Raw genomic sequence first — 23,528 nt, 5'->3', positions numbered from 1 at the left:
CGAAATCACGGTTGACCCCAACCATGCAGCGAGAAATAAATCACAGGTAGTGAAAAGTAAAACTGAGCTCTAATTCATCCATTCTCTAAACCCATTTTCCATGCATAAACAGCAAGCTCCTGCTCACTCTAATTACATCGGCTTACAAGATCACAGATATTTCCACCCTCCTTGTTGACTTACCCCCTCTCTCCCCATCTGCCCCTGCTGCGATTACCAAAGGTCAATGCACAGATTGTAATAACTTAGAATTAATAGTTATAATCATTACTAAGTCATATATAACAATATTAGTTGTAATTTATAATTAGGTTATATTTAGTAGCTTACAATTATTTGTAAAGAGTTATAATAGTTACAGTTATTGGAATAATAACATATTCCAATACCCTTAACAATAACTAACAACAATCCGGGGTGGGGGTCGCTAACAAAAGTTATCCTTTTGTCATTTAGTGCTTTTCCTTAAGATTGCTGGCAGTTGTTATGATTTGTGTGAGCTCGACTGCCTTTCATGCTACTTCCAGACGTTCCAGAATATTTTCAGGACAGGGCCATTGGATGCCCTCGAAAATAACTACACAGCTTGTACGTTTTCGCAGCAAGGCTTTCTCGAGCTGGCTGCTCTGGCACGCGGGCGGGCGCACGTGGGCTTGCGCCGCCCTTGTTGACTCCTCCACCGGCGGAACATGGCTCGCCTATGGACCATGACTCATCGACGCCGGGCCCCCGAGCCCCCGCCGCTCGCTCCACACCGGCGGCGATGACGACCACGGCCACTCCCGCGCTCGCTGCGATGGACACGACCCCCGCCCCAGAATCCGGCCCCGAGCTGGACATCAGAGGCGGGCTAATGACGATTACTGTCCAAGGAACCGACGAGGCCGAGAATACCCCAAACGCCCAGGCCGGCTGGACCCTCACGACCCGGCGTGGCAAGCGATCACCCACTAACGCCGGAGAGCCACGTCAGCACTCGTCCCCGGCAAGCCATGCCGGTCAAGGTAGGCCCCCTACCGCCCCCACACGGGCCCAGTTTGCCCGGAAAGTCAACGCCGCCATCGAAAAGGCCGCCCGTATGCCAAGTAACGCGGCCCGCGACGAATACAAGATAGTGATCCGTCCTCGCGGCGGACTCATCGTCGGAAGAACGAAGCCCACCGATCTCATGCGAGCTATTGCGCGGGCGGCGGGCATGGAACCACAAGCCATCATCACGGAAGACACCGCCTGTCCCAAAGTAGCCCAGAACATCGTCGTCGTAAGCACACCGAACGACGAAAGAGCGGTGCGCTACGCGGACATCCGAAACATCACCCTCGGCACGCAAGTGTTCGAAGTATACGCATATCACGCAGCTCCGGACAACACAGTCAAGGGAGTCATTAGAAACATCTCCCTCGAAGATACCCCGGAGGACATTCACAACTACATCACAAACAAGCACAACCCGACAGTCCTCGGCGCACACCGCATTGGTACGTCCGAAGCCGTCGTCGTGCTATTCCAAGGCAGTAAGGTGCCCATGTACGTAAACTATGCGGGCATCTTTATCAGGTGCACCATATATAAACAACATAGAGAAGTCTTCAGGACATGCGGACAAGTCGGCCACCGCAACGACGTGTGCCCCACGCCCAACCAAAACGTGTGCTTTGCCTGCGGCAAAATCAACCCAGGCCAAGACCACGAGACGGAATGCAAGCCGCAATGCTAGATGTGCGGCGGTCGCCACCCCACAGGCGACATACACTGCAAGAACAGATTCAAGGTGCCCTTCCAAGTGAAGAGGCGCCAGTGGGCGATCAAGAATGCCACGGCAGCGGAAAAGGCCCGACCGTCGCCGCCGCCGGCGTTAAAGGTCAGGCTATCCCGAAAGGACGCATTCCCGGAGCTGCCGAGGACGAACAATAAGAGCAATCCGTCACGCGGCGAGAGTCGCGACAAATCGCGCAGCAAGTCACGAGGCCCGATGACGCACAACACCACATCGTGGGCCAACGTCGCAGCTGCCGACGGAGGTGCAGCTAAGCAATCGGTTAACACGACTCGCCCGCGCTCGTCTAGCCGCGGAAACAGTAGAGTGCAAGCTCTAGAAAAGATGGTGCGCGACCAACAGGACGTGATAGCCAAGCTGACCAAGCAGCTAGAGGAAATCCTCAACACGGGGCACCGCAAACCTACGAAGACATCGGGAGTGCTCGAGAAGGTACCAAGACCCGCGTCCCTCACGCCGCAACACCTACTGCCAGCCCCCCAACCAAGCCGTGCGCCGGTCATCCAAACGAACACAGCTCAAACACCGCACCATTCATCACAACAGCACGCCACCACCACCGCCCCGACGGAACGGGTCAATGCAATGGAGGAACATGACGAAGAAGAAGAATTGGAAGAAGACGAGGTCGAGAAGGAGAGCCGCTCCTCTTCATCACCAAGATCAGTTAGTTCACTATCCCCTCTGCTAGCAAGGGGCGGAGTCAAATTCACAGTGAGACACCGTCGTCTTTCGGAACGAATAGACAACATAGAGAGGCGGCAAAACGCCAAGATAGACCAACTCGCTGCCCGGCTTGATGCACGACTCAACGAACTTGAACGATTCCTATATGAGAAGCTGGGGTCCCCGACCCCCGTCACAGTCAACTGCAACCCACACACGCCCCAACAGTCATCATGAACAGGTCCGCCCAAGCAAGACTCAAGATCTGGCACTGGAACGCCAACGGCCTCCAGTGCCGCAGGGCGCTCCTACCACAACACCTACAGACCATGGACTCACCGCCGGACATCATCATGGTGCAGGAAACTCACATGGAGCGGGTACCGGCACTCCCGGGTTACTGCACGCACGCTACACCCCCCAGTGCTCGCACCAGCTCCAAGGGCGCGGCGCAGGGAGTCTGCACCTTCATCAAGAAAGGCATCACCCACATTCCACACGACCGCTTCCTCGATCAAGACACGGCCCTCGAGCTTAGCGCGACCAAGTTGGTGGTCGGCAAGAAGACACAGGAAACATTATACCTGATCAACCTATACAGCAACCCGCAGCACAGAAGTCAGCGCTTCCGAACGTTATTCAACAAGACCCTACGCAAGGCTTCGGGTCATCCAATACTCATAGCTGGCGATTTTAACGCCCACCACAAGGAGCTTGGGTACGGGCTTACCCCGGCCAAGGGTAGGAACCTACTTGAAGAAGCCGGAGAAGCCGAATTCACGCTCATCACCGATCCACAACAACCGTCCCGCATTGGCACCTCGACCGCCCGAGATACCACCCCCGACCTCGCCTTCGTCCATCTGCCAGACGACAGAGCAGCGAGCTGGAAAAACACGGGCCACAACCTTGGCAGTGACCACTATATCATTGAAGTCGAGATCCCCCTTCGAGTAACGGGAGCATCCGTGGCTAAACGTACTCACAAGATGATAGACTGGCACGCCTTTCGTCAGCAAGACGTCCCGCCGACCATCGACGACATCGAACGGTGGACGGAGTGCCTGGTAGACGCCGCAAAGCGAGTTACCACAGAGATTGTGACGGATGACTCCATACCAAGCATGGACCCTCGACTAGCACACATGATAGAGGCACGCCGATCCCTACAACGGAGGTGGAAAAAGTGCCGACACAATCGTAACTTACGCAAACGAATCGCCCGCCTCGGCCGCGAGATTGAACAATACAGCCGGCAGCTCTGCACCCAACAATGGCACGCAATTTGCAATGAGGCAGACGGTCAACTCTACGCGAGCCGAACGTGGAAGCTGATCCGCCACCTCAGAGATGAGACACAGAGCAAATCGTACCAACAACACCGGCTGTCTCAGATTTTACACACGGCGTCCAAGACCCTAGGCACAGAGGAGATCCGTAAACGCCTAAACGACCGATACCTGCCCATCACCCCGAGCGTCGAGCACCCGAACTATCGGGAGACGGCCAACCCCGAGCTAGACGGCGACATAGAGGAGTGGGAGGTCCGCTGCGCAGTACAAGAACTCAACTGCAAGTCGGCGGCCGGGCCAGACCAAATCCACAAGGCTCTGCGGAACCTAAATAATACTGCCATAACGGCCCTTAACAGATACTACAACGACTGCTGGCGCTCGGGCTCGCTACCCAAACAGTGGAGGACTGCCCGAACAATACTAATACCGAAGCCCAACAAGCCGCCTGGCATCGAAAACCTGCGCCCAATCTCTCTGACATCGTGCGCGGGTAAGGTGCTCGAGCATGTCCTTAACAACCGCTGGCAGAGCTACCTTGAAGATCACAACATCTACCCGGACACGATGCTTGGCTTCCGAGCGAAACTAAGTATGCAGGATGCCATGCTCCTCCTACAACACGACTTGCTCGAGTCCCCCAGCAGAACCGACTGCAGGGCAGTGCTCGGCCTCGACCTCAAAAGCGCATTTGATAACGTGCTTCACTCCGCTATCCTGGCACAGGTCAACCGACTAGGGCTGGGAGAGCGGACATACAACTACATCTGGGCATTCCTGTCTCACCGAACGGCACGCATCCATGTCGGCCATCTGCAACTGGACGAGAGGGAGCTGGGCAGCGTCGGCACGCCAAAGGGGTCCGTCATTTCCCCCTTCCTCTTCAACATCGTCATGATCCCGGTAGCCGAACGCCTTGCCCGACTCCCGAACGTCCATCACACGATATACGCCGACGACATCACGCTCTGGGTGACCGGCGGCACCAACGGGCACATTGAAGAAGCACTGCAGGAAGCAACCTGCGAGGTCGAGGACTGCCTGAAGAACACGGGTCTCCGCTGCTCCCCGCAGAAATCGGAACTGCTCATACTACCGCCTCCTGTACACCGAAAGAAAATAGCCGAGAGAGAAGCTCGCAACATCACCCTCCGCACCGAGGACGGCACGACAATACCACACGTCAGCAACCTCCGAGTGCTCGGCCTCCACACAGACTCGGGCAACACCAACCACACGGCCCTGGACAAGTTGATAACGAAGATGGGCATTGCGACCCGTCTAATCAAGCGGGTCTCCACCCGCCGCGAAGGCATGCGGGAGCCCAATCTCTTGCGACTGCTGCAGTCGTTCGTGATAAGCCACGTCTCGTACGTCGGCGCATTTCACCGATGGGTGCAGCACGAGCGGGACAAAATTAATGCAGTCATACGCAAATCAGTCAAGACCGCTCTGGGACTCCTATCATGTACGAGCAATCGGGCCCTGGCATCCCTCGGCGTACACAATACCCTGGAAGAGGTATGCGAAGCCCAGCGCACCGCACAGCTCGTCCGCCGCGGAACCACGAGAACGGGCCGCCAGATCCTACAGCGAGTCGGCCTCCGCCCACCGCTCGAGGAAGACACTGAAGAACACAGAAGGAAAATTCCCATTGCCATCGCCAGACAGCTGGTGGTCTCACCGCTACCGCGCAACGTCCACCCGGACCGTAACAAGGAGCGAAGGCAAGCCGGAGCCCGCACGCTCGCGGAAACATACGACACAGATAACACAGCGGTGTACGTGGAGGTCGCCCAGATTCCGGACAAACCTCGCACCATCGTGGCCGTCGTGATCCGCGCCCCAGATAGAAGCACAGCGAACGCCTGCAGTCTCCGCGCACCCAATGCGGAGCAGGCAGAAGAAGCCGCCATCGCACTGGCGCTGCGAAGCGACCACAATACCACGACTATACTGAGCGACTCCCGGTCGGCCGTCGCCAACTTTGCCAAAAACAACATTGGGGAAACGACGGCCCACCTGCTCCCCGTACAGAAGTCCACAGCGACCACCATCAGATGGTTCCCGGCCCACGTCGGACCCATCGCCGGAGGCACGGCCAACCGTAACGAGAGGGCAGATGCCGTCGCACGCGAGCTCGCGCACCGTGCGGCGCCCCCCTGCACCCCGACTGCGGAAGGTGTCGACCTCCAAACGGAACCACTGACCGCCTACGGCGACATCTTGCTGTGGTACAGAGAAGAACGCCGGACGCTGCCCCCGCCTCACCCGAGGCTAAGCAGACGCGAGGGTGTCCTCCTACGCCAATTACAAACTCGTACGGTGTTGACGCCGGCCCTCGCTCGGCATGTGTGCCCAGACTTCTACATAAGTGATCGGTGCAGTGTGTGCGCGAATGGACCCGCAACTCTTGCCCACATCATGTGGGGTTGTGATGTGACGCCGAACAGTGCTGAGCCGGACTCACTTCCTCCGGAGGTAGTCAATCACATCAGCTCGCCGGACCCGTCGGTGCAGCTGCTCGCCGTCCAGCGGCTCGGGAACGCCCTGGCCAGGCAAGAGCGAACGGGGGGCCCTCCAACGGGAGCGGTCCCGCCTAGTAGCCGGGACCGGGCCACAGGCTCACACCCGAGGTCCACGTAACCGGACAGGTTACACAGATAGGGTGCGCTGAAGCCCTGCGTGGCCTGATCCGCACCTGCGCGCCGGACAAATGAAATAAAGTCCTGTTCTCTCTCTCTTCGTTATTGGTGAAGTGTGTCGTGGTTGGGAACCCTAATCTGGCACTAGCAAGAGAACAGCATCTTCTAGAATACTTTGTTTAAGCGTGTTTGTCCGGTGTAATAACGCAATTTGTGTGGAACCAACTAGAGTATTCTAGCCATGTTTTTCACAATTTTGTTGAGAAGCCATTTGTGTAATAACAGAACTGCAGGGGTAAACACGAGTTTAAACACACATGGAACTGCTCTCCTTTTTTCACACGTTCCTTTGATTCTAGCATGATTATAGCATGGCGCAGATGCACTGATTGCACCGATGGCGCAGATGCAAACGAGCCACGGAGCGAATTGCGAAACACAGCAGTTAGGAAGAGTGAAAGGCGTGGCGTTCCACACTACTCAGAAAGGGCACGCCGGTGGAGGCTAAAGGTTTCCCACAACGCTCCACAAAGAATCATCAACGCATTCTGACCTGAGAGCGAAATCCTGCACGCTGGTTTCTGGAACCATTCACTAGAAGAATATGTTACCACAGAAGTGGGTAAGAAAGATTTGCAATATGCTTGTTTGTTTTCTTGAAACTAGAGTAACGCTAACAATCAAGCCACTCGTGCTCCCATGTCAAAGCTAATGCAGCGCGAAATTGGCAGCAAAGTTGGGCAGAAGAGGAGCACCCTCGGGTCTCATTAGTGGCTTCCATCGGCTTTCGAAACACGTTCTCGCTTCGGATAGCGTTTACGTAATCTTGGGAGAACTTCCTACGAAGTCCCAAAAAGGAAGCTAGTTGGAGCAAGCTCCCCAAAGATTACAGGCACGGCTTGTTTGCTTCCAAGGGAATTGCTGGGTAATAAGGCTGGTCGGCTGGGAAATAGATTGCAGTGTCGCAATCTAACAACTCAACTGAAACGGGACGTATGTCTCTGGGAATAGTCGGCATCGACGCTTACTGAAGGAAAAAGAAAGCTGATGGGTGACTTCTGAGAAATGCTGTCAATGTCAACCGTACCCGCATACATCAGGAATGTCGATTTTGTAGTTGCAGAGTTTGTTACACGTCTAAGTTGTTTAAGTTGTCAACAATTACTTGGGGACAGCGTCTAAGTTGTCCCCTGTTGGGGACAACGACAACGTTGTCCCCCGGGGACAACATCTAAGTTGTCCCCAACTGCTTCTCCCCTCTTTATGGTTGCTGTCTCAGCGACGACAGATTTCATAGAAAATCATTGTTTTGCGGGGATATGTGCGCTATCTTAGAACCAAAGTGACTCTGTGGTTTTGCCAAATCTCTTATACTGCAATAGAAAACCCGAAAAATGCCCCAAACGTACAACAACTTCCAACTACCAAAATAGCTGCAAATTAACCAAAGGCAGAAACTAGGTTTATTTTCAAGCGATTTAGAATGAAAGTTTTTTATTTCATGGTCTGAGTAATTGGAATAAATCCATGGGATTCATGAAATGCATCGCAGCCTACCTTTACCAATACGAGTTACTGGCACCCCTCTAACTCTGACACGAAAAACTGAAAAACCCTTACAAAATCAGAAATGTTTTTCTAAAATTTCGCCTCTGGTACCACCCTCACCACCCTTTCAATTATCCCCCCGCGAATGGAGAATTATTCTTCGCGTTTTCAGGCTATGAAGCAAGAACCTTCCCAGTCAGCAAAGAGCAGCAAAAAAGCCTTCGCCTGATTACGTATACTCATGGCTACCCCAAACTGGCTGCATGGCCACATGCAAACTGTCATCAGGAACAAAGGAAACAACAAGGCCCTATCTACTCTCATATTTATCACCCCGAGCTGCACCAAAGGGACACTAATGTGTGATTTTGCTAGCCAACATGAAGCGAAGGTAAATCATCACCAGCCTAATTAGCCCACTGCAGGGCAAAGGCCTCTCCCATTATTCTCTAATTATTCCGGTCCTGTGCTAACTGCGGCAAATTTATCCCCGCAAACTTCTTGATCTCATCTGCCCATCTAACTTTCTGCCGCCCCCTGCAGCGCTTGCCTTCTCTAGGGATCCACTCTGTTGCCCTTAATGACCAGCGGTTATCTTGCCTTCGCATTACATGCCCTGCCTAAGTCCATTTCTTCTTCTCAATTTCTACTAATATGTCCTTAACACCAGTTTGCTCGCTGACCCACTCCGCTCTCTTCTTGTCCCTTAATGTTACACCTATCATTTTCCGCTCCATCGCCCGCTGAGTCGTTCTCGATTTAACTTGAACCCTCTTAGTGAGCCTCCAAGTTTCTGCCCCGTAGGTGAGTACCGGTAAGATGCAGCTGTCAAACACCTTCTTCTTCAGCGACAATGGTAGGCTGCTATTCATTATCTGAGAATGTCTGCTGCATGCACTCTACCCCATTCTTACCCTTTTAATTATCTCTGCCTCATAGTTCCGATCTGGGGTCACAACTTGGCCTAAGTAGATATATTCGCTTACCACTTCCACTGCCTCGCCACGTATCTCAAACCGCTGTGCTGTCCCTAGTTATTGATCATTACTTTGGTGCTCTGCATAATAATTTTCAGGCTAATGGTTCTACTCTGTTTGTCCAGTGCGGAAAGCTTGCTTTGCGATTCGTCACCCGAGTTACTTAGCAAGGCAATGGGATCAGCAAGTTTTGAGGTTACTGAGGTGTTCTCCATTAACCCTTACTCCCACCTGTTCCCTATCCAACTTTCCAAATACTTCTTGTAAACATGCTGTGAATAACATTTGAGAGATTGTGTCGGATGTAAATATATTGCATTAAAAATCTGGGCCACCCCCTTGAGTAAAATACCAAATACCTCGCGTCATAATGTTTGGAATGAGTCTGTCGTAATTGGCGTCCTGATAGAGAGACTGCTGTGGTTACACAAGAGTTGAACTGTACAAATGAATCTGCTTGTGATGAAAACTTGACGTATAGGCTTGCTGAACACGTAAACACCATTTGTTCTCTGCCATCTATTTGTTTTAATAAAATGTTTAAAAGGTGAAAGTGAATATTGCGTCATTAATTTTTATTATAGAGCACTCCTGATTGAGCTAAAACGTTCAATGGCCTTAAAGAGAAAAAACAAGTTGGTTTTATTCTGAACATGTGGTGTTTCGAAGCACCCCAACCAATCCTTTGGAAGCAAATGATTCTGTAGTCACTGAGAAATAGGCAGTGCAATTTAAAATGTGGTGCAGCTTCCCCCACAGCGGCATGGCTGGATAAACAGGAGAGCCGGCGTCCGCGCAAACTTTGTCGGAGACACGGCTGTTGCACTTCAAACAGATTTTCTAACTTGCCACTGAAAGTTCTCTATGACTGGCATGAACAGATCCTTTTTTCCGCTGGCTTTCACATCTCGCTCAATAAACTTCATTTGCACGCGCTAGAACGAACGACCGCAGACTTCGCGAACACGGTGTCTCTGCTCCCCATCTCAGGCGCCAACGCACGTGAACTCACGAGGAAAATAGCACGCGAGAAATTACGCCACAAAGAAAACCGCATAGAAGCCGGTTGCTTAACGTCAGGGACCCAGGTAGATTCCTCTCACGGGAAGCGTTTTTCGCCTGGTTTGTCTGTTTTTGTATCATGCGGCAGCGGCCTTTTAGGCGTTTTCTCTTATATTTCATTCAGGGGTTTGTGTTACGGCTTGGTTCATACATTTGTTATTTATTTCCAACCTCAAAACCCCTTGTGTGCATTTGCGTTTTCCTCTGGTATGAGCACCTAAATATGTTTTTGCGTTTATTTTTTTTCCCTCTTTGAATTTTACCCATTTGGCTCTATATACTTGTAAACTTCCTATATGGCTTTTTGTGTGGTAGTTGTTGCGCAATGCATACAGCCTTTTTTCTTTTCAATGGGATTCAAATGCGTTTGTTTCTCCACCTGCTAACCCGCGCCACTGGGGCATTTAGGTTGGCCGAGTGGTTAGGTTGGCACTTTCACAAAGTACCGTGTTCCATTCCCGGTACCCCCCCCCCCCCCCCCCCCCTAACCACATGTTGTCCCTAGAGGCGCACACTTCCAGTACATGCTCCTGAGCTCTTTGCTTCATCGCCACTTTACCTGACACTTCTTGGCCGAATATTTTCGCCCACTCTACTTCGCCGATAATGATAGTTTTCCGGTAATGATCCAGGGCGGGAATAAAGCTTCTACAGATACGCTGTGAAAATTTACTTCTCCCTCTTAATTGTGTGCTGTCTGGCTGCATCGATGATGTATTCGACGAACCTAAATAACACAAAAATGGGTATGTGGAACAGTCTTCTGTGTGACTTGTTTACTATTCGGCTTCATAGATGGCGCGAGAATACTTCTCTCGGACTTCAGTCCACACTTGCACATAAATGGCGCGACAATACGTCTCTGGGATTACGGTCCCCACTTGTTCTGTTTTGGTCTTAGCGTACACGGCCTATTTTTGTCACGTTCGATAGTAGTCATGTGATAAAGATTGGGTATGCTCGAGAAGCAGAGTCATGTAAGGGGGATGTCGCTAACCGTTTGGGAGTTTCGTAGCAGAGAAGCTAATTGGCCAGATAAGTGTGCAGCCGCCGTTGGCACGGTGGGCGCCGCACGCACTGGTACTCCTATGCTTACCATGTGTTTCGTGACTTCGTTAGTTTACGCCGCTGTTCTTAAACCTTAAAAGGAATGTGAAGAAATTTTAAGCTCTATATCTCACATTTAAGGATTAAAATACCTCTTTAATTTGCGTTAGACTTTGTAGGCGTGGTAAATTCCCAACTAGCTGCCCATCAGTTGAATTCGCAAAACTATATAGAGTGTTGCATGCCTATTCTCTAATGGCGTGAATTTCTCGTTGAAAATCGTGCCTGTGTTATTCTAGCAATCCAATCTTTCAAAATATAAACTAAACTTGCATTTTGTCTTCATTCGCCTTCACAGGATTGGTATTACAGATGTCATAGAAGTAGAGGATGATGAAGTACGCGTGGTGCAGTAGCACTGAAATAAAGAAAGAGGAAGCACGCTTCTTCTCAGTTCTGGTACGCCTTGGGCATCTTCGTTCTTCCTGGTCTCTTCTTCAACCCACCTTGGTGCCGAAAGCCCGTTGCTCGACGTTCTCCGAGCTTGCGACGAGCCGCCGGGAGAAGAAGGAACGACCGTGCACCGACTTAAGCCTAAACGAACGACCCGGTTGGCCCAGCAAACGAAACTGGTCAACGAAGTGAAGTGAGCGCCACAATGTTCAACTCCTGACTTGGTGAGCCTTCAGAACTTGCTTGAACCTTTGGCAGCGTGCGATGCTGAACGTCGAGCAGTTAACGCCGAGCTAGACCCGTTTATTCCCGTCGAGATACTTGAGACCAAGCTTCAGACTATCCTGCAGTACAAAGGCGAAGCCAATTGGCGCATTATCAAGTTTACGGACTGTGATAGAGGCTCTCAAGAATCAGCGTCCCGCAGCGATTACGCACAATGTTGGCGTCGAAGATTCCGCTTCTCGAGATGACCTTCAGTCTGCCATTCGGTCAGGTGGACCACGAACACGGAAACTGGACATTACGCCCTTTCGAGCAGAAATAAGTAAATGGCTTCCTTTTTGAGAACAGTTTAAAGCGACTATTGACAAAAATCTTTCGTTACCAACAACGGAAAATTGTCATTACTCACAAAAGTATTTATCGGGAGAGGCTGCGTCATCCATTGCTAACCTTAAGACGACAGAACCACGCTACACAGATGCCATAGACATGCTTCGCTCAAGGTTCGGTGAACCTTTCCGCATCTAGCAAGAACATCTCTACCGCCTGCGATGCCTGCCAGCTCTAAAGTCGTCTTCTGATGTTGCCGGACTGCGAAGACTTTACGACACCCTGCAAAGTCATGTCCGGGGATTAAAAGCCTTGAAGGTGCCTACTACATCGTACGCATCGATGCTTACCGATGTGTTGTTCCGGAGCCTTCCACGGGACATCGTGATCGAGTACCATCGGCATCGAGCGAACACCGAGCTTCCTTCCGAGACAACACAAGACGAATACGTGACGGCAGCTGACAAACTGTTACAAGACTTAATATATTTTATTCAAGTGGAAGTGAAAAGTAGAGAGAAATGCCGGACGATGTTTGATGTAAAAGCAGAGATTTGACGGAAACGTGGAACAAAATAGAGGTGAATTTCGCCGACCACATCCTCCAACACTGGCGGTATTTCAAAACGCTGAAAATTCGCACGCAAAACGAACCTACTGCTGTTTTGGCCGAAGTACCACTTATAAAACGGAGCAGTGTAGGTCGATCCGCGAGAAAAGAAATTATTGCAAGAGAAGCCCGCTGTTTCAGATGCATGGCTAAGGGACACCGCTAAAAGGACTGCCAACGACGGATTTCATGCTCCAAATGTCAACGAAGGCATGCTTCATCGCTATCCTTGCGGTCGACAACCTGGAGTCAACCACCAAACCCTGACTCGGATAAAGCGTACTATGCGGCTGCGGACTCGAGCACAAACGTCAAGCATAGCAAGACCGTACTGTTGCATACGTTTCGGGCATGAGCTGTCTCCCAGGAGCGACGATGCTTCCTTCACGTGGTCATCGAGGGTGGCAGCCAAATGAGTTTTTTAAGTGAGGACATCTCCCAAAAACTGAAGCTTCCTGTTGTAGTGGAAGTCTCTCTCGCCATCAACACGTTTGGAAACACTCGCCAAAAGAAAACTCGCAAATATCGTATTGTCCGGCTAGAACTACAAAGTCAATTTGATCATTCAGAATGCACTCTGGGCGTTGTTGAAATTCCCGAAATATGCCAGGTTATTCAATCATACTTAGCTGATGTTCCTTTCGTGAAAACGTTCGAAGAAACCGGAAAAATATCGGTGATTCAGACAAATTTGGTTGAAGCCCTGGAGACGACAGTATCAGACTTCTAATTTGAGCAGATCAAATGTGGCTGCTTTTGGCAGCTGAAGTTACGCGCCAGACTAGCTCTTGCCTTGTGGCCGTGAACACAATTTTTGGCTGGACGTTTCAAGGTGCTACGGACACAGCAAACCAATCCGCGCCGTCTAACTGCATGGTATGCATCTTGCACAGTCACACCACCTGGCTGGGGTAAGATTGTCGCCAAGACGACATTGCCCGACAGTTTGGGACTTGGAGACTCTGGGAATAAGCACAAACGACAACAGTGAGATTAAAAACCCAGAGTTTCGGGAATTTGAATCGACAGTTACCAAGATTGAAGGACGTTATAAAGTGGCTCTTCCGTGGAGGCCTATCGAGAAGGCAGCTCTTGGAGACAACCGTTGCATGCTTATGAGAAGAATAACTTCTTTGGTGCAACGCCTGCATAAGAACAAAGACCTTCTCGAAAGGGCCATACGACAGTGCCTCGTTGACGGTCACGCAGAGATTGTTCCTGAGGCACGTTTTACACCAGAAAAGGACAAGCGGATTTACTATATGCCCCACAGAGAGGTGCTCAAGGAAGATCGCACAACCACAAAACTACGAGTTGTATTTGATGCATCGTCATCTGATCCCGGTTTCTCACTGTGAACGAATAGGTACACGAGTAAGTCAACTTGAACACTGGTGTACTGAAGCGACTACTGAGGTTCAGGAGGTACCCAAGTGGATTCAGTGCAGACATGGAGAAGGCATAACTCCAAATTGGCATCCAGGAGAAAGACCATGAAGCCTTAAGGTTCTTCTGGTATTCCATCCTACCAACTGGAACCCGGGCAGACCATCTACAAGAGTAGCGGATGAAACGTGTTCCTTTTGGCGCTACATCAATCCCATTTCTCCTCTCGGCCACTATTCAGTATCACCTGAGTAAAGCTTCACAAGAAGACAAGAAGACGGCGGAACAACTGCAGACATCGTTCCACGTTGACGAATTCCAGAGCAAGCCAATGAGCAAGCCAATCGCACAATGCTTGAAGCCGGCATGACACTGAAAAAGTGGGCGACAAATTCCGCTTCTCTGCAAGCTCACTTTGACGACAGCGAAAAACGACAAGCGGAAGCTAGCAATCAAGAGCCCGTATTGCCTCCTGAAAACAGAAGTTCTTGGCATGGCATGGAGAAAAAATGGCACTTCACCTTAGCATGAAATCTGCGCTTCTTGCATCAAGCAAGACACCAGCGCCAGAGGACCGTACTCCAAGTAATAGCTGGAATATGACGCACTAAGGTTGATTTGTCCATTTGTCATCAAAGGAAAAATCCTGTTTCAGCAGCTTTCGATGCAGAAAATTCGTTGGGACGTGCCTCTTCCGGATAACCTCAAGTCTGAATAGAACGACTGGATTCATTCTCTTCCGAAGCAGCAAGAGACAAAATTCTAACGCTACTTGCTTTAAGACGCAGAAAACAGATTGGGCTGTTGGGAAGTTCACATATTTTGTGACGCAAGTCCGCAAGCATATGAGGCGGTAGCGCAGGAGGAACGCATACATCATTCTTGTTGGCAAAAACGTGAGTGGCTCCAATCAGAAAACTTAACGTACCTAAGCTGGAAATCACGGGAACGCTCATCGCCGCAAGAATGGGTGCCTACCTGAAAACAAGGTTTTTGACGGGACAGTTATCACGTTTTGGACGGACTCCTTGATAGCATTGGGATGGATCGGTGGCGGCAAGAAGTGGGAATCCTTCATCCCGAACAGAGTGGCGGAAATTCAAGGAACGTCCGATCCAACTCGGTGGCGTCATTGCCCAGGACCTTTCAACCCCGCGGATGGAATAACTCGAGGTTGTCTGGCTGACGAATTGATTAGCAGCTCACTTTGGTGGGAGGGACGGACCTGGCTGAAGTTACCCGCAGAAGATTGCCAGATGAAATTCTAGTCTCAAGCCGCGATTTGTCAACAGAGCTAACACATGTGGAGTTGCAGGTTGCAACGAAGATGTACTAGCACAAGTTATACCTGTCGAGAGGTTTAGCAGTCTGCATAAGCTTCTTAGAGTGGTTGCATGGACCAGAAGATTTTGTGTAAGTTCCGAGCGACCTACAGGACCACTCTCCACATTCGAAATAAGGACGTCGGGACAATGTTTGGTAAAAGCAGAACAAGAAAAACACTACCATAGAGAAATGAAGGCTATTAAATTAGTGCAAGATCCGGAAAACTCCGACATTGCGATGCTTCGCCTGCTTATCGATGGCAAAGGACTGTTGCGAGCATGAAGTAGATTATAGTACTTCACCGTTAACGAAGACACAAAGAACCCTATCATCCTACCATCAAGATGTCACTGACGGAGTTAATCATCGACTCAGTTCACAGAAGACTACTGCACAGCGGAATGAGAGACGTGTTAGTAGAATTACGGTAAAGATTTTGGATAAGAAAAGCTCGCCAGCGAGTGAAAAGCGTGCTGCGTTCATGTAGCATATTTAAAAAATACAAAGCAAAGTCTGCGTCAGCTCTACCTGCACCTGTTCCGGAAGAGAGACTTCGGAAGTCTAACTCGTTTGATGTAATCGGAATTGACTTTGCCGGGCCCCTACTGATTAGAGGAGAAATTCGCAAAGTGCATGTCCTCCTCATCACATGTGCGGTTCTAGGGGCTATACACTTAGAAATAATTTCAAGTATGACCACAGAAGCATTCATGTATGTTTTCCAGAGGTTCATAGCTTGAAGAGGCGTGCCAAGTGTAGTGTATTCGGTCAACAGCCTTACGTTTAAGCGCGCAATCACAGAGCTGCGTTCCCTGTACAGACTCTGCTCTTCTCACGAAATGCGCAACTTTGCTGCTGAACGTGGTATCACATGGAAGTTTAACGTGGAAGCTGCACCTTGGTGGGGCGGATTTTGGGAACGACTGGTCGCTTCTGTAAAGTGAGCCGTACGAGTCACGTTAGGCGAGGCATCTGTAACCGAAGAGCAGTTCGGCACACTCATGTGCGAAATAGAAGCAGTCGCAAACTCTCGTCCACTCTCTTTGCTGGAAAGCTCCATCAATGAGCCAGAAGTCATCACACCTGCTCACTTTATCATCAGCAGATGTGTAACATCATTACCAACTGTGTGCGCACAACTGTGTGCGCACAACTGTGTGAACAAAACCCTGCAGAAATTAAAAAATGGTATCACCGCCAACAACTGTTAAATCTTTTCTGGTCGCGATTGACAAAGGACTACGTCCTCCAACTGTCATCATTCCATCGTGTCAAGTCAAAGAAAACCTCCGTCGCATGCCCCCGCGCTAGGGACACGAGCAAATGCAGAGCATTGGGTGTGGTCACGTGGCGTAGGTTGTGGTAGTTGGCGGTGGTAGTTGTAGTGGTTGTTGTGGTAGGGGTTGGGTAGTTGGGTTGCGAGACCAGAGAGAGAGAGAGAGAGAGAGAAACGAGAGACGTAAGCACGTAACGTGTTATTTATTGCCATCGTTTGCACCCCACCCTCTCGGCGGGGCAATCGGTTGGATCTTTATTATTATTTTCTTTTCTTTCTTATTATCCCTCTCGGGAGGGCAGTGCGCCATCGTCGAAGTTCATAAGCGCTGGAAGCAACACCTTCAACCAGTACCGCGACGCGAGCCAACGTCAGCGTTGCAGTACCAGTTCAAGACATCGTGCCATCCTCTTCATCGACGGCGGCAGAAGACAAGGCGGTGAGATGGCGCGCTGCCGACGCCGAACGCAAGCGTCTGAAGCGCGCTGCCGATGCCGAACTTCGTGCTCGAGAAGCCGCGGCCAAACATCAACGTCGGGCCGCGGATCCTTCGCTCGGGCAACAAGTATATTTGTAGCGCGCGCAGTAGAGGGAGAGGAGGTAGCACCTGCTGCTGAAACGCTTCTTTCAGCGCCGGATCACGCGCATGCGCGCCCGCACCTGTTGTTGAGAGCGAGGAGGAGCGGGGGAGGGGCGCACGTGCTGGCTGGCTGCGGACGCCGAGTTACGGACGCATAACCTCGTGAGTTAAAGAAATGCTCTGCATTTAAAAGACCATATATATTAAACTTGCAGACGTCGTTCTCATCGAAGGAAAGGGTTCACGTGGGATTTTGACGACAGGAATCATAGCAAAAACGCATCCCGGTCGTGACGACATAGTTCGTGCTTGCAAAGTCCCAAATAAACAGTTCCTGACCCGTCCTGTTCAAACGGTGTACCCTCTGGAGCACGCCAAGAGCCCCAAGAATGATGTCATAGAAGTAGAGGATGATGAACTAAGCGTGGCGCAGTAGTACTGAAATAAAGTGGAAGCACGCTTCTTCCCAGTTCTGGCACGCCGTGGGCGTCTTGGCTCTTCCTGGTCTCTTCTTCAATACAACAGAAGTGAAACTATTTTCCTGTCGCTAGGTCAATCGCCTGCACTTCTGGACAGATATTTATCCAATTCCAAGCAACAAGAAGGTTCTCTTGAAAAATGAATTTGTGTTCCGTTAGAAATGACACATTTTCTTGTCCGTATCGTTCGGCGCCATTTAAGCACACATGATACGTACTCTGGATACGTAATTACAGAGATTTTCGCTCGCGCCACCGTTTATTAAATCATCAGTATAACTTAGAGAGCAGCTTCAGCTTTTTCGGTTTGACAGAAGTGGTACGGGTAAATGTTCACAGTTAGTTCAAAACTTAAACACAAGCTCCGACGCTCAGAAAAACTTTAGTGTGGCCCACCATTATCAACTACGAAGAAGTGTTGGAATGTCGTTCCCGCATATAAAAAAATACAAAAAGACGAAACAATCTCCTTTCAGCCTGATCAACTTATATTGCTTCAAAGGTAAAACAGTGTAAAGGTGGCGGGAAAATTTTTTATCTGGTTACATAAGACTACGAACACTCTCTAACAAGTGTCGTACTTCCTAGTTTGCGAACAGAGAAGTTTTAATGGTACGGTGTAGCTCTCAGAAATATTTTAGCGGGATGTTTCCAGGCCATTTGCCTCAAACAAAACAAATTGATGTTCACTCTTCTTCAATAAAGTATTCTTCTGCCGACTCCAACAATGGCGCTCCTTGGCGAAGGACACATAAGAATTTGGAATGAATCGCATAGGTGACCAGTTGTGGCATGTTCACTACATTCACGATTTTCAAGTTTTCGTGCTGAATTTATCACTCCTCCTCACATCATCGAGAGTCATCATCCAGTCACGTCATCGAGAAAGTCATTGTCCTTCTATGGGGGAAGGATCTAGGTGGCTCGTCGGTAGAGAAGAGGCCTGATGGTGATAATGCGAATTTGGAAGCCCGCACTACGGTTTGCATAGTAAATTTTCAAAAATGGCTATTGCTCTGAGCTAAAGGGTCCCTGTAACACTTTTAATAAGCGCTCACACTCTTTTCTTCGCGTCTGGATCCACTGCGAAAGCTATAGTTATCACCAGTATGGAGCGGCACTCGTGATTTGCTCGTCGCAGCAAATACGTCTTTTTTTTCTGCTTTGTTTTTGTGTTTTTTTAAGTTGCTATCGAAAAGCGCTCACTGCTGCAATTCGAGAAAAACGGCTAACAGCCGCTACGCGGCCTTAGTGACGTAATCCGGACGTCGAAGAACGTCAAGGTCAGGAAAGAGAGAAAAATATTTTTACGAGTTTATCTGATTGGCATAGAGCAGCAATTTTTCTCTAAGTACGTTGAGACCCCCGAAGAGAAGTACAGGGTATTTTGGGCAACTAGGTTCTGCAAGTATTTAGGATTTCAAAAAAAAGTTGAAAAAAGTGTCGCAGGGTCCCTTTAACCTTAATTTTCACCTATTTTTAGATATAATTGAACTTCATTTTTATGGAACCTTTTTGGGCAAACACAGGTGATTCAGGACTGTAATGTAACCTAGTCATTGGGTGGCGATTACAAAACTTTGTAATATCCGACAGCACTTCAATAGCTTTTGGGGCTTCAGTAGCGGCATTTGACTTTGTCATATCCAACAGCGCTTTAGTAGCTTATGGCGCCCGAAGTAGCTGCCAGGTGACTGAATATAAGAGGCAGAGAAAATTTTCGATATCTTTAGTGTTTTAAAATTTCTACAGACGTGGCTTATTTCACTATTAGTGCAGATGGTAGACACACAGTACAGTTTTGAAATTTTCTTCGTCCACTGCAGTTGAGAATTTACAGAACCTCGTTATTCCCATTTAAACACCACGCTTATTGTAACTTTGCGGATATATGTTTTTCCGCCGCAAGACCGACCTATCAGCGCGACTACAGCCTAAAGAACACGTCCAATCAAAAGAAAACATATCTAAACGCGTGCACCGGTGAGCCCCTCAAATGCGTCGCGGGTGCGAGTAATTATCCGCCCCTGAGGCCCCTGCTCAACTCGTAAAGAGGCACCAGACAGGCCAGCTGCTTTTGAACCCAGTCTGGTTGGCCATTGAACAGATGTTTACGATACGACTGATGCGTGTTTTTTCATATAAGTAGGTTCAGGTCTCTCTAATTAGAAAGCGGCCTGTGCATGTGTGAGAGTATATATGAAAACAGAAGGGAAACATTAGAAAACAGTATATTATGGAAGACATATTTTTACTTCCTGTAATTTTCCCGCGATTTTCCCCCGTTGTGGCAATTTTGCATGGAAGATCAACGAATCACGTTCTTTGTGGTACTCTCCACACTACTAAAAACCTCATGTAACTGGAACTGTTTTTTTTGTTCAGGTGTAACTTACCTGATGCTTTCGAATGCCGTTTATAATCAGCACTGGTAACAGGAAAAAAACACCGCACCTAACGCAAAAACTGCTCTCAGCTGAGGGTTGGGCTGCCCCAAGAATATCTTGTTATCAAGACGCTTGGTGCAAGCAATCCTAAGAGCAAAGCGTTTCTTAGTCGCGCCTTGACATCTGTCTGGTGGTGTCACGCAAGGGCAGGTTCCCCAACCTACTGTCAGAGGGCGCTCCTGTCTCATCAGGATGGGAGTGGACCAATGAGATGGCACGCCGACGGAGGAGAGGGTCTATTACCGGCGCGCGACATTGCTCCCCATACCCTCCTGGCAGCGTGAGCGACAGCGGATGCTCGATGATGATGATGATGATGATGATTCTTAGTGGCTTCCCCTTTGTAACGGGGTGGCGTTGCACAGCGGCCTTAGTCGCAACGCCACTGTACAATCACCTCGCCTAAAAATACAAAGTAAATAAAGAATAATATCAAAATAAAAAAAAATACTTTTACGAAATTTTTGTGCTAGTCTGACTTGTTTGTTCGCATGTCATCCCAGATTTTTCTCTGCTCTTTTCCCACCAACATTGTAACCTTCTTTTACTAACCTCTACTGCTGTCCAGTTCACGTTTCCGCTAACCTTAAAGCCAAGGGCTCCCGGAAGCTGGATGGCTCCATCACTGAGGACTGGACGGATACTTTTACACTCCGTTACAATATGTCGCATGGTTTCTGGCTCATTTCCGCCAGAAGACGAAAGCGCCACCATCGCGGAAATCCTGCGTTCCGAGAGCGGTAACTCGAATGCAAGAGTCAGAATTTATTAGCACCTACAAAATTCGCGTTAACAAAACTGAATCATGCGGCAAAGGCAGCTCTCTCTGGAGATCTTAGTCAAAAGAAGGTATCTTTTAAAAATACACAAATCGCTCCCTAGGCCGGCACTGCCATCCCACCGAGTTTGTAGTATGTAATTGTTTTCTGCGCTTCTTTTACTGTGCCTAGCTTTTCTGGTCATGCTTCTTCACTCAGTGGAAGGGCACTGAATTTTCGCTTTCGTTTCCTATATTATCGTGCATTAGTCAGTGGATGTGCCACGTGGTATGAAGCGTCTTTCAAACTAAATTCAACAGCATAGTAAACATTGGCGAGTCTTTTTTTTGGTTACGCGCCTATCTTGCATAAGAACGTTGCTGTGCTTAAGGCGCATAGACGCATACGAGTAGATTAGCACTCATCTGGTCAGATTTTTTGCCCTAATCTTTTTAGCCCTGTTGCAATGACCTCACCCTGACAACTCACCCAGCTTACGACCTTTTTTGTCTTGTGTTCACTGTTGAGAATACTCCAAGCATCCCACTCGATGAAGACAAGAAAACAGTTGCTAAATTCTTGGACACAATGTTAACAACGATAACAACAGCTCGTTGGAATTATGGCCCACAAAAACACTAAACCAAGTACTTGTGCACTGCTGCTTGGGAAGTTCAAGTATGCGCCCAAAATCTGCGTTTCTGATTGTCTTAGATTCGAGGCACGTTTCGCGGAGGCGGTCAGCTCCAGCGGCACAAAATTTAGAATGCATAGCCACTCTTCGAACCTGACCACTGCTTGGAATTAGGGGCGCACTTTGCATAACGCATTCCCACTGAAGTAATGGTGGATAAACTAAGCCAAGCGTCATTCAGAAGAGAGTGATCTATCCTTGCAAAAGCTGCTTTAAAGCTTCATCTTTCCATTTGATCTTCTACGAGATTCCTTCTTATTTATTTATAGGCAAGGTCCGCTACTCCTCTGAGCACTACCCTCGCGTGGGAGCCTTTGGCGGGTCACACCTTAGCCTACACTCAATATTTATATTACATGCGAATATTTATGCAATGGTATAACATTTGGTTGGGATTTCTAAGAAAGTTACTTAAGTACTGTTTTCCAAGTACGTTGGCACCGCCGGTTAGATGGGCTAGGCTGTAATCTTGTGTGAAAACGAAGCAGCAAATTCTTCACGGAGTTGGTGCGCTCCCCTCCCTACTGCTTAGTAGAAAAGTGCAAGCTGTTCCTTTTGTAACTAAGGTATTGTGGTTGACTGACAGCATTGTCGAACTTACCCCTGGCCTTAAGAAATGACTGCATCCTACTTTAAGAATTCGGGGCTGAAACGGCGAAACACTGATTCGCCGGCTGAAGCCGAGAAAATTTGATATCGCTTATTCTTCCTCTTCTGTTTTCCCACTTTATTTCTGAGACAAGCTTCAGTGCGTGAAACTTTATCTACTAAAAAGCCTTAAAATACTTGCCTTCGTGCAATATTGTGAACTGCCAATGAATGATTTGTATACAGGCTTCATACTGGCCATTACACAATGTAGTTGAATGGGGGGGCGGCGTATAAGACAGCAAGTGTATAGCTACGTCGTCGCGTTTTAGAGTGACTAACAGCATTACTGCGAGTTACCTGGCTGATTTCAGAAAGCCAACAAAAGAGATAAACTAGCTCGATGAGGAAGAGTTTATTGATCTAAATAAATATGTTTAATATATACTTTTTAAGTAACCTAAAAGCCATGTTGTATATAGACGCCGGGCTCTGCTTACGACTTCCAGAATTGAACAGATTTTGTAGAGCCAAATCCGGATAAGTTGACATAAAGGCCGAAAGTATACAGTGTTCGCTTCATCTTGAACGTTTTGTAGAATTCAAGATACACACATGTAAATAAACAGAAAATAAACACAGGCGAGGGAATGGTATGTACTCAACGCTGTCCCATCTTGCCCCCACGGTCCACAAAACTTATGCGGAAGAAAACTGTTATATCCTCCAACTCCTGGAACCCCCTTAAAAAATTCTTAACAACGCAATTATTAGATACGCATTATTTAAAAAAGTTATTAGTAACGCAAAAACCTTGAATTCGAAAAAATTCCTCATGCATTGAGGCTGGAACCGTCGCAAAATCTTTGGCTGGTAGGGTGGCATAGGCCTAGTGTTTGCTTTATTGCAAAGGTCCGAGTGAAAATCTTACACTTGTACTAACTATGTCTCAAAATACATAAAACTACAATTAAATCAAAGTGAAATGACCATTTTGTGGGCCGTAAAATCGAACAGTATTGCCTTAAATTTACGCGATTATGTCTCAATTTACGCACACCTTATGAAGAGAAATGAGGATGCGGACAGGTATGGCTGGCGAGTAGAGCCAGGTTCTTCTATATGCCGTTCCTGGCGCTTCGGTAGACCACCATCAATATGCGTGCTGCAGTGCCAGACCGCCATTGACGCTTGCGCTCGGCGTCGTTGGCGCGATCTACCGCAGTGTTGATGTCCCAAAGTGGCAAGCGGGCTATCCGCGCTGTTCGTGGTTCTCCCAGATTTTACCTCCTTCTTTCTGTCTTACATTTAGCGAGGGGTGACGCCCCTGAGGTTATGATACGTTACAGCTACGCTTCCAAA

This window comes from Haemaphysalis longicornis, unplaced genomic scaffold (genome assembly GCF_048455015.1).
Source record: "Haemaphysalis longicornis isolate Haplotype H1 unplaced genomic scaffold, Haemaphysalis longicornis Haplotype H1 scaffold_5, whole genome shotgun sequence".
NCBI lineage: Eukaryota > Metazoa > Arthropoda > Arachnida > Ixodida > Ixodidae > Haemaphysalis > Haemaphysalis longicornis.
This window is presented reverse-complemented; position numbering follows the sequence as displayed.